The following is a 16,520-nucleotide window of genomic DNA, read 5'->3' on the forward strand; positions in this document are numbered from 1 at the left end:
ACAAATAATCCCTTGACTGAAAATAGTTACACTAAGATGTTAGTCATCTGGGGTTGAACCCAAACCATAGCATACTGATCGAAGAAAGCTTGGGGCCTTCCCTGATCTAAAAAATGTGAAGTAGGAGTGAGACCCAAAATGTGAAGTAGGAGTCTGTTCTGTTGCTATGCACTGAGGGTGCTGTAGAAAAGATTTGCTGTGATAGATTCCTGCATAGACAATATTACTTACAAATGGAAGATTTTCTGTATTTATAATGTCATGTCTCCATTGCACGGCATGACAATATGGACTACTGCATTTCATCAAAGAAAACAGAAGTTATTTTCTAAACCTTTCTGTTACTTTATTTAACAATTTAAGTTTAAAAGTGCATCTGCCAAGGTCTAGGAGAACTTGCCATATGTTAGAAATAATAAAACAAAGCCTGCAACTTTAGCTGGCAGTAGAATCACCTTCTACTGTGCAAATAGGATAAAAAGAGTAAAGCCTAGGCTTAACTGTTGCTAAGATTCTGCTCAGCTCACAAGGGTGACAAAACTGCGGGTTGCTTTTTACATGGGCGTTTTGCCATGCTGCTTTCAGAGACTGAATACTAGACTTGACCCCATACCTGCTGGGGCAAGCAGCACTTTCTGGGGCAAGTGATCTATCTACAAGGCAGCTGTGCCAACGCTGTGCAACACTTTCCCTTCTTCTCAAAGGGAACATGAGCTCATTTCACATGCATAAATTCAACATGCCTAAGTGCAGAAAGTCATTCTGGAACCTAAATGTAAGTCTAAAAGACTTAAATTTACTGTATCACTGCATCACTCTCTTCTGTATCACTATGTCCCTAAGATAGAACCAAATCTATATCCCGCATGCTCCCAAAACCCAAAGAAGGCAACAAGAAGCAACTGTACTGTCAAGCAGAAATTGGGTTCAAAGTCTCTTTTCTGTCTTTAACTGGTCTAATGGACAAAGGGTAAACAGGGCATGTTGTGTAGCCTGATTCTGACATTATTCATATTTGCTTACCGTCAAGAAAACTGGGGAAATGCAATCTTCATGAAATCAGTGTATGCATGTGCTCAACTGATAGACATTTTTACAGTATTTATCGATGTGTTACTGTCAGACTGAGAGATGATTCCAAATCAGTCCCAGAGTGACTCTTCTGGGCTGAAATAAATCCAGTGTTTCTATTCTGAAGTGGAAATGTCCACTCTGCCTAGGCAAAAAACCAGTCAGACAAATACTTACTTTTAACCTCTTAGACTTATAGTTATTTGTGTTTTCACTTTTAGACACCGTAAGTGCTGCCTTGCGTAATTACAAACTTCCCTTGAAAAGATTACAGCATCCTGAGTGTTTGCAGCATGCAGCAGCCTACAAATGTAACCCAAAAAAGTTTTCAACACTGAACACAGGAAAACAAGTCATAAGAACAATGCCAGTACAAATGGTCTTGCTTTGATCTTTGTTTTGTGTAATTCTACTTGAGATTTTGTTATATAGTTCCTGTTTGGAACTTGAAGGGTGGTGCCCTATCCTAATAACACAGGAAATAACTCATTGAATAATAGCATGGAGGGAAGCTGGATTTATGCATGTGATTGCTTATTTCATTTTTGTTAGAGAAAACACCAACCTTTTCTTCATGAGGCTAAAAAAAATAATCTAGGTGTTGATTAAATGATTCTTTCCTCCAGACATTTGAGATATCTGCACCAGTCTCAAGGTTTGGAAACGCATTCATGATTTCAGCAAGAATTAACAAGCAGCAAGAGCTGGATTCTTGACTTGGCTCTGACCTGTATTTCAGTCTGAGGAAAGGAGAGCTTAATTGCTCCCTCCTCTTTCAAATGATTTCTGGCTTTTATTGGTGTAAAAGAGAGGAGATTTTAACCTTTCTTTCAATAAATAGTGACTTTTGTGAGAATTACACAAAATGCCTCATTTTAGAATAGATGAAGATGTATGCTACTGTTTCAGAAGTTGGTAACAGTCTGCATTGCCTACTAAAAATATTCCAAATCAGTAATGGTATTTTATATGTACCTAAATAATTCCTGCAGCTGTACCAGCAAGTGGGACCTGTTAAACTGGAGGTTGAAACTGATTGCATCCAAGCCTATTTCAGGCTCAGGTTGCTTGTGCTCTGCTCAGGGTGATTTTTTTTTTTTTAAGAAGCAAATTAAAAAACAAAGTTATATGATTAAAAACTACATGTAACTTGAAAGAAAGATGTCTAAAAACGTATCATACTACATCGTAACACTGTCAGACACTAAGGGTATGCTAGGCTTGCTTTTATAAGGATTTAAATAAAGCAATATAAAACATGGTTTAATCAGGTTAGTGCAGCACTCTTCTTTGGACGCATTTATGTCCTTTTTATTTCAATTTAGCTTTGCATCCATATAAGCAGTATTCGTAGCGCTTTGAGAAGGTTATTTCTATGCTGAGATAGCTCTGTCAGGTTTATCTCAGTGTGAATCACATTTTCTTGCTGCTCAACTGAAAGATATGTTTTAGTGGTGCGGACTTTGGAAAAAATTGCTGGTGTCAGAAGGGACTTTGCTAAATGTGCAACACTGACACAAAAGGGATACCGTTACATTTTGCGCCAACTATCCATGAATTAACGTGGCCTAGGTTGCTGTATTGCCAAAGCCAACTCATGGTGACCATTCAACATTATACTAAAAATAAAATACTTCTCATATTTTATTAAAGTGATGCACCTTTAGAAGGAATCATGTAGTTCAGGAATTTGGTAGTGGGTTATAGAGACTCTCTGTGGGTATACGTGTAGCTCAGCATGACTGAAAATCATTTATGGCTGATACCTACTCCATGGTCTGTATGAAATGAAGTCATTGTTTTCCAATTTCTCTTCCCATTAAATTCAATGAACATTACAGAGCAGTGAAATAGATTGATAGTGGGTGGAAGATCCTTTTCTACTAAGTTAAGAAAACTTAAATGAGAAAAGATGAGAGAGAAACTATTTTATTATGAACATTTAAGCATAACTAAGAGAAGCTGATCATTTGCATTAAAAAAAAACACTTAAACATATCTTCATAAAGCACAGATTTAGCATTAAAATACTTACTTTCATTATGCTGTGCTTATGCTTGGAATTTTATCGTTATCAAATATATACACATTATGCAAGACTTAAAGTAGATGCCAGTGCATATTATTTAAGTATAACAAGCCTGACCATAGCTGTTACAATTTCATTAGTCCTGAATTTATAATATATGGTTATATAAGTTATATAAGATATATAAGTTAATCTATCTGAGAGTGGGATCAGGCCCTGTGAATGCATTTACAGTATTATAAAATTCCTTGATTAAGGTAAGGGTCATGCTATCCCAGCCTTTTGTTTTGATTCACCAGAGAGAGTTATTTGATCTCAAGATATTTACCTTACCACTTTCCAAAACATAACACGGTATGAAAACAAGGGTTCACAAGTATGAGTTTGGTGCCTGAAGGGACTCCTATCTGTTTAGACTGTAAACACTTTGAGGATTATATCTTAATATATGTTTTTATATTGATATTATGTATTTATAATTATATTAATAGATGTTATGCTTTAGGCACCAGAGTCATGAGTCAGTCATACCTGACCTCTATTTGTTTCAAGTATCCTGAATCTGTATGGCCAAAGTCTGCGTGATTCAGCATTCTGACTAGGACTATACAGGAGGCAAGAGTAGCCCAGGGCATTTGGTTGTGGAAAAAAATTATCCAGAAAGTATTTGATTATTCTGAGGGGGAAAAAAAAAATCTTTTGGAGAATGTCCCACTTCTGGAAAGTTTGTCAACATGTGCTTTTAATTTAAATCAAAATTAAATGTCTAAAAATATTTTAATTTCCAAGTTTTACACATCTGTCTTGATTGTTCTCTGAGACTGTGCAAAGACTCAGACTCTGAAAATAGTACTATTACTGGACCAGTGTAATCAAGAAAATAAATTCATACCTAATTTCAAGTTTTTATACACATTAAAAAAAATCTACCATTTTAACATATTTAGGCTTTCAAATGCCATATGACAATGACACTTAAGAAATAACATTCAAAGCAATAACCACATTATTGTTTTTTCTGAAAGTAGGTTAGTTTGTGGGAGGTTCAAGCAAAGCTGATCACAAGAGATTAATAACAGAGGTATGACTTTTTTAAACACTAGAAGAAGAGAAAAGGGCAAGACTGAGACTTACAAAATAGGAAATTTTGATGATAGGAAAAGGTAGTAGTGAAGGACAGGTCTTTTCCTACTTACTAGTTATGAAAGACCTTTCCATTCTAAAAAAATTAGCAAACTGGCAAAAGCATTTCTATAGTTGTATTATCTACAGATAGATGGAATTACTGCCTGACACTTTATAGATTAAAAAAAAAAAGTCCCTAAGAAAGTTGCTTGAAAAAACTCTTATTCCTTGTATATTGCATGTAGAATGTTATAAATATAGTTCATTTCATGCTTTAAATAGAAACATGAATATTTTCAAAAATCTGAAAATGTGATGGGATGGCCAGGAAATGCTTAAGTATTATTCTGCTAAGGGTCATATAATGCTTGGGTAAATGTTAGGACAGAGTTGTGCACCAATAACAATGTTGTATTTTCAGAGGTCACAAGCACCTGTGTTTTTTAATCTACTCTGCTGATAGTGAGCAGGGTCACATGGACTTCTTGAGAGGAAAATCTAGTTGAACATGAGTTTTCTTGGCAAAAAGAAACAATGTCATGTTCAGTTTTCTGGTAGTTTCCCTTAATCTCTTCCTTCTTTTGGAGGAGAGGCTGAACGTGTGCTCTGCTGCTTTAGTTCCAGACTGCGAACAGCACTTCAAAGCATGAGATGACCTTAAGAAAATGCTGGGGCTCTTTTTATATGCTTGGGTGGGAGCATGTATGTGTGTGAGAGTCTCTCCGTCTGCATCAGCACAGTGTACCACAACTGTAATGAGTTGGTGCAATTCAGTTCTGTGGGAAAGAATTTTAAATATCAGACTCCCAAGTACCTCAAGTGAAATGCTGATATTTGCTTCTTCAAACAAAAGAAGTCTTTTGTTGTAGATAGAGGCAAGCCAGTCTCCAGTCAGGCTGTCAAATGTTGAATGCTATATTAATCATATTAATGTATTTAAAATTACATCTGACTGTTTTCACAAAGCTGCATGATTTCCTGTTTTTGAAGTTCTTGCTTGTAACATGATGGTTTTTAAACTTTTTCAGTTTTCCTTAAACTCAGTTCCAATGAAAGACTGATCAGTCGGAAGATGCCCTAACTAGTAGGGATGATATCTTCTTCAGTTGGGATTAATAAATGCCACCTGGTAACGCAGTGAATCTTATCAGTGCAAACAGTAGCAGCACATGTACAGTACAGCTCAATAAAATATAGGAACATCTAAATGATGGTATTAACAATGTCCATTTTGCCTTCCAAGTTACCTGTTCTGCATAAGTTGATACCAGGCCAAGAGCATGCAGGGGATGCTACATAAAACTGAATCATAGCACCATGTGTCAACCTATGACACAGAGACACCAAAATAGAAAGCAGACACTGATCACACGCCATTTCCTGGAGCGTTTGCAATGAGTTGTGTGTAGCTGCTGTTTACCTTATGGTAGCTCACCTAGGCATTGCTGACCAATGTCTATTTTGAGCTGTGCTGAATCCTGTCACACTCAACAGGAGATGAGCTTGTAGAAAAAGAACAGTTTATTGAACTGTAAAATTTCTTGCTGCAATGGAAAGAAAATATTTTGGTTGTTCATGACCATGTCATACTAGGCAGAAACAGAGTGATAATGACTTCCATAAAAACAGTCTAACTTGTGTGAAGTTCTTATTGCACTGTAAAAGATGCAGTAAAGTTAACTTCAATCTAATGATACCTGTAATAACATCATGACATAATTCCTATCCCTTAATATATCTGCTCTTCATATCCCTTTTTTTTCCAGGCATAACTTGGTCATGGTGACTCATTTTGCTTTGCTAGGCACATCACTATGGCATGCAGTTTTGAGTAGTTCAGGTCAGTTTTTCTGCAGAGTGTCTGCAGGAAGACTTGAGAAGACGGCATTGAGACTGACAATGGAAACTTTGTAGGAACCCTTAGAACCAGTCAACAGAAGAATTTGCTGTGCTCATGTTTCCCCGGCACTGTGGGGATGTGGATTTGCCAGGAGATTTATCAGCTGCTAACGCTGACCAGGCCACATGGTATGATCACCATCCTCTGCTTGGGTTATAGCTGTGGCTGTCCTTACTTTCTTGCCCTCAGCATCTTCCCTCGGCTGTACATTTTAAGTAAGAAGGCAGAGAAGCTGCCTTTAGGGAAGTGGTGCTGAGCACAGAAACTCCCTTTCAACATAGCAGATTATACAGAAGTCAGATTACAATCATTGTGTAATTCACACACCCTGCTTCAAGTGGACCGCTCATTTTCCTAAATAGGACAAAGGCCAATGTGAAAATAGGATCTGAATTTATGACCTAGAAAACCAAGAAGGTTAGTAATGCAGTCTTCGAAGCAATTGTATACATGCTAACTGGGTCATATACATTTGTGGTATCACAGTTCATAGAAGGAAGTTATAAATAGATGGCAGGAGGAAGTAACATGAGAAGTGACAAATGGGAGGCAAAGCAGACACAAAGGTGCCCTTTGATTCTATTCTTCCCTTTTTAAAAACTTTTTGTAGACAAAGACTTCCAAATCCTGAATTCTGATTTCAATAATGGAGTAAATGCAGTGACCTTATGATTTTCAAAACATCTCTGCTATAATTGATTCATTTCAGTCACAGCAAGCTCACCAGGGATGTGGAGATTTCAGCTGATTGGAAGGAAGCACTGTGGTTCAGGGAGTTTAGTGGGAGCAGCCCTTCCCCATTCAATAAAAATTTAGTATTCAGCATGTTCATCAGTTCTGTGCTCTGCCACTGGATTATCCTGGACTGCAGACAGGGAATGCAAGATGTGCAAACCAACTGGATGTTCCTCCTTTTTCCTAAGTGACTAACAAAGAAGAGACTTCATGGTAGGACCGTGTATCTGCTCTAATTTTCAGAGATGGTTAAGTCCATAGGGATGTTTATTCCTATATACCTGGGGACAAAAACTGTTATTTTTCCTAAGTATCATGGAAGGGGCTGATTTTTGAATAGAATAAACACACAGATGACTTCATCTCTTAAGTCATCGTTACCTTTCTGCCTTAACTCATGGTGTTAATTCCTTTCCAGACAACAAATTCCTGGATTTCTAACTCCAATTGCAGGGGGATTTTCTACTTCTTTTTCTCATATGAAACTGCCAGCTAGGGTTTCTGATGCGCATTATGTTATTTTGTCCCAGAGGTGGCTGCACATTAGCAGTGACCATCAAGATTTTTTTCTAACCAAGAATTGCAACAGTCATTCAGTGCATTGGCATTCATTTGCACGAAGGATGCTCCATAATCTAAACTTAGTTTTAACCAGCTTGTAAAACTATGCCAACCAGTGAGATTATCCTTTTATCACAGCATTTTACAACAGATTTGTATGAGAGCTCACAGGTTTCATAAAAACAAGATACTCAGCACTAGGCAGGAAAGAACTAGAAGTTCCAAGTTCCCTGAAACTTCTGAAACATTAATTTGAAAATTTGAGCTTTCATGAGACATTTTAAAAACATTTTTAGACGTAGTATTGCAAATACTTTATTTCAGGATGAGTGATAAAGGGAATAAACAAGCCGTAGTTTCTCATACTGGTTGAGTTCATATGTAATGTCTTAAAATATTCTGAGTTACGAGTGGTTTCACTTAATTCTTCTTCAGGGATGAAACTCACCCTGGTGCAGTGAGCCAGTGCAAGACCAGATGTTACTTAGCTGCTGTTTATGTGCATGAGCTTCATGCTGGCCTACTGCTGAGTGGACTTTTGTTCTCATCCTGAGACTCTTACTAACTTTCTGTCACTGGCTTTGCTTCCTGAAGGTCATCTCTCAACTTCTTCATCTTGTTCTTCCAATACTTGATAGGCTGCCTTTCTTGACTCTCTCAAAGGCTTTATTTTGCAAAAAATAAATGGTCCAAAGCTCCATGTAACTCTGAGCCTATCCATACTGTGCAATACCACACATTGCCTACATGCCTGAGTGGATGGAGCCCTGGAATCGGAAGAAGCATGGCCATGTCAGCACGATGCTGCCAGGCTTGTTACCTGGGTGCGGTATCACAGTGATGCTACTATCCACCTTCCAAGACACGAGCTGGTAAGCTGGCACTGGGCTATGCCATGTAGACAGACCAGTTAAGTATGTGCTAGTTCAGGGATCTCTGTTTTGCACATCCTTGCACAATATAGACATGCTTTCTGACTCTGTTCAAAGGGCTCTGCCCATCCTTAGCTCTACACAGGCTTTATTGTTATAATCATGCTGATGTTACCTTTTTCTAATTATCCTGTTGTTCAATTGGGTGCAAATGAGTCTTTCTTGGAATACAAGGTGTTATTTTTTCTTGCACACAGTTTCAGCTGAGCACAACATGCTCATGTCATGGACATTCAATCCTTGTAATGTGCCTGACTTACCCACACCTCAAAAAAGCTTTTATATATTACAACTTCAAAAAGGAGAGTGTTACTAGATTACACATGAAGTGATTCATCTCAGGTGCAGAACTTTGTGCAAAAGCCAAACCAATTGTGTTATGACATAATTTCTTATTTGCAGAACTATTTACGTGTTTTATTACACATCTCGTCACAGCACTGACAATTATCCTGGCCAATCTGTCGGGGCTGTTTGGTATAATGCAGTGCTGAACAGCGACCGGTAACAAGCTCTTCTGTTTCATATGATCTCTGTTGCCTTTGGGTAGAGAATCTGTAGTATTGTTTCCTGTATTACCAGAAAGCAATCAAAATAAGTCAATTTTCAGAAAGAGCAGAGAGTCATCCTGACAGCAGTTAGAGCTTACATCCTATGAGCTGAAGCTGCTTAGCGTCTCCTGGCATCTGACCCCTGCTTAACATAAACGCAGTCACACACGTCTGATGGGACAGATTGGGTGGTATAGTCTCAGATCTGGACATAAATGCACAGACTACACCAATCTGCTCCTTCAGAGTGCACAGTCACATGCCTGACTGATTTACCGTCTACTCTGATTTAAGAAACCAGATGGCTGTAGCCTTGTTGCTTTCTCTGTTAGGCTAGCTGGAATTACAAGGAGAGGGGGAAGGACTGTGGAGGATATACAGTGTATGAGGGAGGGAAAATCACCTGAGAATGAAGAACCTAACAACCTAACCCACAGGTGGGACAGGCATAGTTGTGAAGAGCAGTTTGAAGTTTGAGTTGTAGAGAACCTCTGATGCCTCTGAAGGGAATTTGTGATTCAGTGACACAAATCTACATATTTTACTGACTTTGTTAACCCCAAGCAGTTTGGCTTGCTTTCTTCTCTTCCTCTTTATCTTGCATTACTTCTCAGATTTTCCCTTTTCTCTTCCTCTCATCCCATCCACTCACCACCCAGCTAAATCAGCTAAGAAGATGCCTGTACTCTGGACTGGAATGTAATTTCGAATTGACTTTAAAGATGCTCATCTGAACATTCTTTCATACAAAACATATCTATTTACTAAGCACAGGCCTAGACACTGGTTAATTTCTCTGCAAAGAAGGGGAAAAGCAGTGAATTCATTTGTGGTGTGCTCCGCCAGTTTTTTCAGGTATGAGAGTCAAGTGTTTTAAACCTAGCACACCTCACCCTAAGGCAAATCTCTTGAGCACAGTGATTACAACTGATGAAGTGAATGGCAGTCACTCTATGCATGTTGTAAAAGATATTGCTAGGCATACTGTGTATCTCAAAAGGTCATTCATGACATGTATTTCTGTGATGCAAAACTAGGGGAGGACTAAAGAAAGTCATAAAGCTAGTCCAGAGAGTCTGACTGCACAGTGTCCCAGAGAGCAAGCAGTCAGAGAAGGTAGTCATCAGCACAAGGCTGGGGACTTCCCCACCCGGAAGGCAACTGTTGCAGCAGAAATAGCGCCTTTCACTTCTTATAGCAACACCCACACAAGGACAAGCACATGACGAGTCATTACATGGTCATTTTGCACTGACACAAAAAATTAGACATCTCACTAAGATGGGCATTAATCTACAGAGTGCTTTACTTGTCTGAATATTTCTCCCCAAATCCTTCTTCGTGGTGCTGGATTACTTCAAAATTTTGAAAATGTGAGCAGATTTTGTTTGTTTTCTGTTTTTGGCAGCACAGGGATGGTGAAAATTAGCCACACAGTTGAGCCCTTGTGCCAACCATGACTCTAGGGAGGCATTACAGTCATGTCAGAATTGATTTGGCAAGTGTTCACTCTGTACTTTTCACTGCATAAAACTGATAAAAACACAGTCATTGTTCCACAGACCTTAGGATATGAAAGAAACTACATTTAAAAACAAATACATGGGAGAGGGAAGAAATCAATATTTGAAAAGGAAAAATATGTTCAAATTTTAATGATGGTGTTAAATAATAGAGAGGGAAAAACCCACTATAAATACCTCTGGCAATGTTCTTTTCACAGAATGCAGGATTCAAAGCCCATTGAATTCGATGAAAAGACTCTACTTGACATCTAAAGGCTCTAGATGATATATAATACTATTTGGACCAGATCTGTAGCTGGTGTTAATCAGCTTAACTTTTCTGGCGTTAGCTGCACTAAGTCCTTGTACTGCATCTGAGAATTTTGGGTTACATCCAGAATGAAACTGAGATACCCACAGATTTGGTGCCAAAGTAGCTAACTTCTTCAGCATCTGGCTCCCATAGTGTTATTCTGAATGCAGATGCACTTATGTACTTAAACTTCCTGCACAATGTGTGGGAATAGCTGGGTGCCTGAGAATATCGCCAAACCTGATAAACTGCCAAGAGCTAGCCAATACAAAATGCTAAGCACAGGGGTGTGCTGTGGTGGGGTTTACTGGATTGTAAGTCTGGAGTTAGTGCTTTGATTCTGTCCTAGTTTTTCTTTTGGCATTGAAGCTTTTCACTGGACATAATGCTTGGCTTGATGCTTATTATGCATGCACCATATTGAGCTTAAATGAATTGAAGGTATGGACATCTTTTATGTAAAAGAAAATGCCTATTGATAGTACAGCAATAATTAATAATAACGTATTGTAAAGAGATGGGTCCTGGGATCCTTTTAGGTAAATGCTCTCATTTTCTTGAGAGTCTCAGAATGAGGGAAACTTGCATGTGAAGATGTTAGCCTGTGACTCAGCGTTTTTGGTTTTGTTGATCGTGGTGGGTTTTTTTTTTTTTTTTAGTATTTGGTCTTCCACTCATCGAGATTGCAGTTGAAATTCCAGTTAAATGACAAATAGAAAGTACTCTGGGTGTGTGACACAATCTTCCGCAGTAGCCCACACCCTAGAATAGTATGCATGCTTGCAGACATGTATATGTATACTGGTAGAAGTATGTCTGTCTGGCATAATAGGTACTGACATTGTACCTGCCTCAAGACAGTATTAACATTCAATTGGTGATAATTTCTTTTAATCTGACAGCAGGGCGGAATGGGTGTGGCATGCAGGAAGCACAGCTAGCAGCATGGCAAATAAAAATGTTGGGAGTGCATACTAGAGCTGGATTCATGGAGTTAGAGAGTTCCTGTCCTTAATCCTCTTCCTTCATAAGATGATTGTAGGAAGGATCACACATGAATTATGCAGTGGTCTCATCCTTACTTGTATGTGGGCAGGCTTTCCAAGGGCATTAAAGTTCTTGTGGAAGATGCCTTGCCTGAGTGAGAAGAAGACTGAAGAATCCTGTCTGAACTAGGCTATGTGAACCCTACGGTGCAACCCAGTGTACAGACTTTAAAGACAGTAGGAAAAGGAGCCAGTCTAGCAACTAGAAGGTATAGCCAAGTCTGCATCATACTGCATTCAAACTAATCAGCTTTACTGGAAAAAGGGCTATTTGGCAATATGACAAAATAGCTTTCAGGGCCTATGGTGGCTTTTCCTGCATGGAGCTGCAGAAATGCAGGCTGCAACTCAATGCCCTTGAGGTCTCCTGTGTGCTATATTCCCTATCTATATGGCAAAAATATTTTCTAATTGCTTCCTAATTTTGTAGGCCTTAGCTGTCCCACTGTCACTTATTCCAGACATCCTATAGTGGTTTTAGGCAAAAGTCTCAGCACACTTGGATCCCTGATACAGTCCTACATTTTGCAGTGAAGCTGTGCCCCCTGAAACCTATCTCTCCTGCAGAGAGGAGTCGTTATGAGGAGTCCTGTTATGTGATTGTAGCAATGTCTTCTCCCAGAGATCTCTGGGAGCAGCACATTTCAGAACATACAAGCAACTGGTATGGCTGGGGCATGTCACATACCAGTTATTTCAGCTGGTGGGTCCACTGTAATGCTGCATAACTATCAGGGCTACAAACATAATCTATGGATCAAGAAACTGAGCATACTGACCAAGACATTAGAAGATCATCCCCTTCTAATGCTCAGTGTAAACATTGCAAGGCTGAAAAAAGTAGATGTCGCTTACTAGGAAAGCTACGCAGACCACCACCTGCCTTAGATGCCTTTGAAGGTTGATCCATAGATGCTGAACCAAATAAAACCTAAGTGCAGGAGTAATTCTACACTTCAGCTTCTCTTTGGAGCTAAAGTATTGAAATCAGAACTGCTATTAAGGCACTCCCATCTACTCAGGATCTAGAGCATGGAGGAGTCTTTTGAAGGTTGGTAATATACAGCTTTTGCTTCAATTGCTGGAATAGACAGCTTTTTGGCACTTCTCTGTTTGGTCTATTGCTCACAACAATGTTTATGAGGGTGTGAGACGCCCAACCCCGCAAAGGAGTGTGCTTCTCAACATGCATAGGTGTTTCATTTTGGTGCCTAGTGAGCTAGAAATGCTTCCAGGCTTGATCAGTGCTGGGACAGAGGCTGACTGGATGCTTTCTTGGAAGTGGGTACCCAAATGCTGCCTAAAAGAACACTTGGACAGATGTAAATAGGTCTGATCTTTCCCATTCAGTATGTAAGGCTTGATTCTTCTACCATGAGATTACACTGACGAAAATATATGCGCACCAAGGTCTGGCTTCTACTTTTCTGGGCGTGAGTGGGAAATCTAGAGCTCTGAGGGAGGCATTTGCTAAGGAAAGACAGTTGCAAAAGGTAGAAAACTACTGAGGAGGGGATGAAAGGGAAGGAAAAGTCAGAGCCCAGATGCCTGCTACTGCCAGGCTTGGCTTTCCCTTGGCGCTTGGCATACAGCATCATCTGCAGAGAACTCTGCCCACCTCTCATCTCAGCTCCAAATCTCTTCCTCCTCTTCCCATGCAGGAATAGGCTAGGCCTGTCTTCTCATCCTTGGGGCAAAAAAGTTCAACTTGTCACCATTGCTGAAAAGCTTTGAGTCGACTGAGAGCAGTGGTTCAAGGCTATGGCTCGGGTGGTTAAATTTGGTTCGTCATGGTTCAAAGCAGGACTGAAGTCAGGCAGAAAGGAAGGCTGCAGATACTTCAGGGCCTGCACGTAGCTAGGAATATTGCTCTGTATGCGATGCAGGACTGTTAGCACCCACCTGCGTCACCTCAAAATCATTAGCATGTCTGTGCAGTCCTTACCTACCCTCTCCTATGTGGGACACTTAGGCTGGCTTTTCCATAGGTAAAATGGTACACTGCTGTGTATACCACATGTGCCAATTTATGCCATTTCTTCAGCTGAGCAGAGGTTTTACTGGGACCCCAATAGGGATTTAAATACCTAAATTCTACCTCTGTCACATTAACACTTTGATCCTTGTTGGTTTTATAAACAGTATCTGTGGTTTTTCTGCCATTGGCTCATGCACATAAATCTCATTATTGTTATTTTCTATCACTAGCCCTTTCCAAGGTGTGGAAGAATAGATTCTTTACCTGGAAGAACCATATTAAAGCAAATACACAAAATCCTTCAGTTTGACCTTTGAAAACAGGAGTAGCAAGCTTCATTGCTTCAGGGCACAGGAGATACTGCTGTGCAGGTTAGGAGAGAGCTTAAGTTAATGTTTCTGGATAAATATAACTGCGAAGAAAAACACTTCACATAGATTTCCTTCCTTCATGGGCTTGCTTGAGTTCAGAGAATTTTTTGAAAAGCAACATAAAGTAACATTAGAAATATAAAATAAGAAAATGCCTGGCCAAACTATTACTCTGAGCTTTAGATATATTTTCCTATTATGCAGATATAAAATACCCTGTAAGAATACAAATTACTTTAGATTAGATAAAATAATATCCAAGTTATATATATTAAAAAATACTTAAATACTCCCTTGGAAAATGCAGATTTTAAATACAATTTTAAGTTTCAAAACATTTTACGACCTAAGATGATGGCTTTGTTGCCCATCCTCTAGCTTTCAGCCTTGAGTTAGGTCCCCCTCATGTGCATAAATGGCAAGCTGCTAATAAAATGCCTATTAACTGTGCCTATTAACCAGGTATTCCTGGTTTTCCTCCTGCATCAGTCATCTTTAGTCCCCATGACTTTTTTCCTAATCCTTTTGTGACTCTGTAAAAACATACATCTTCTCCCACGTTCCCTCATTTGCTCAGGATAGTTTCCTTGTTCATAAAGGACTATATTTACAGGATGTATTGCAGTCTTAACTGGGCCCAAATTTTCAAGAGATCAAAGCAACCAGAGTTTTCAACACTTTTATAAAATGGGAATTGAACCCTTTGGGAACTGTAACGGGGCGGGGCAGGGGTGGTGTGTGCGGAGGGATGCAAGTGCCTTTGAAGATATGATCTAGATGGGATTTATCCACACTACTGTGATACAAATATACAATGCATATTTACTGACTAATGTCAACAAACAGTATGGCAATGAAAATGATTAAGGCCAACTGACATTATAAAAATCAAGGTGCTGCAACTGGTTGCGCTACAGGGACTCTCTGTAACCTTGGCCAAGTCACCTATGGTCATGCTTTTGTAGATATCTAGTTATTGACAGTAGGAATTAGACACAGATGTACTTTGGCAAATCCAAGAAGGGTAATTATCATTGTCTTTTAGCATCTAAATATGCTTAGATATTCTTCTCCTTAACCTGCCAATAATAATTTCTGTTTTTCCCTAGCTTTTGTCTGTGTTATCTATTTAGATTGACAGTTCCTCAAGGCAGGAACTATCCCATCATGCCCTGCTTGAATTCACAGCAAATGCCAAGGGATTTCAGTTGATGCCTCAAGGCTTTTTGATAATATAAAATATTAAAAACAATAATAAAGACATGCATGCTGCCCAGAAGGAAATATAGGGCTGCAGGGATTTTTTTATAGTGTTTTTCACTCCTATCTTTGAAGAAATGACTATTTAGCTTTTCAGAGAGATGCAAACGGGACATTGTCAATAGCAGTATCAATGATACTCTATTGGTCTAAATTTTAAAGAAACCAAGTAATTCTTATCAGAGGTTGCTGACAAGGCACATCTGTTTTCAATAAATGCATGACTTCCCTATATGTCCTTTTCTTCAGAAAAGCTTTTCAACTTTCATGGAAGCTCTTAGTTATTAATTAATCATGAATTGATTCCTTGGGGTTTTGAACTTGATTTACCTTTAGAATGGCTTCAGTTTGACAACATGTATTCCCCAAAATGATAAAACCTGTTCATTGTTAGACTGCAGAGACTCTCCTGATAGAACAGAGTAGCAGCACAAATGCTCTTGGCATGGCACCTCAGTAACCCTTAAGGAATTTCATGCTATTCAAGATGGACAAGATAAATCATTGTGAAGTGTTGACAACCCTGAAATATTTTGGGTTATTAAGTCAAGTCTAGAAAGCATAGACCTTTGAAAACTTTCATAAGCTGAGGGAGCCAGGGGAGATGGAGAATTACATGTAATATTGTTCTTTTGTTGTAGACTAACATTTTGAAACGTCTCCCTACAGGAATTTTTGTAAACTGTGAAATCTGTCTAAAAGATAGTTGCAAGGCATAACAGGAGAAATTAAGATTTTTATTTTGGTTCTTTTTTAATTTTAACTAATTTTCGTGACACAAAGCATAAGAGCAGGTTTTGGATATGAATACTAGCAGGGTGAAGTTACCGGTTCGCATGTCACAATTCTGTACAAGTTTTCAAAGAGCTTTTGGTCTTAGTCTATTTTAGGACTATGGGGTGAGGTTAGACAAAGGTTAACTAGTTAAACCTCACATTAAGCCTAATATAGACACAGTTTGTTGCTGTTTACCTTGACTTAGTAACAGGCAGGGTTTGCTGTCAATTATGTGTGACCTCACAGTGACTTCATATTGTAATCAAACTTATCTGTAGCAACCTGTAAGATTTCTGTAAAACTGCTTTTATAGCAGATGAATATCCTGGTTTCTGCCAACTGCTGTGAAAGCTGACAAACTCTGCT

The 16,520-nt window shown here is 38.9% G+C and overlaps 1 long non-coding RNA gene across 1 annotated transcript in view; it reads left to right on the forward strand.

The window, feature by feature from the left end:
* Positions 1 to 6,954: 6,954 nt before the first annotated feature.
* LOC138064036 (uncharacterized) overlaps positions 6,955 to 16,520 on the forward strand; it is a 50,087-nt gene continuing 40,521 nt past the window's right edge. The window contains exon 1 of the long non-coding RNA XR_011137248.1: positions 6,955 to 7,073. This is a non-coding gene — a long non-coding RNA (uncharacterized lncRNA). The remainder of the gene's footprint in view (positions 7,074 to 16,520) is intronic.

This window comes from Struthio camelus, chromosome W (genome assembly GCF_040807025.1).
Source record: "Struthio camelus isolate bStrCam1 chromosome W, bStrCam1.hap1, whole genome shotgun sequence".
In the NCBI taxonomy this organism is placed as follows: domain Eukaryota; kingdom Metazoa; phylum Chordata; class Aves; order Struthioniformes; family Struthionidae; genus Struthio; species Struthio camelus.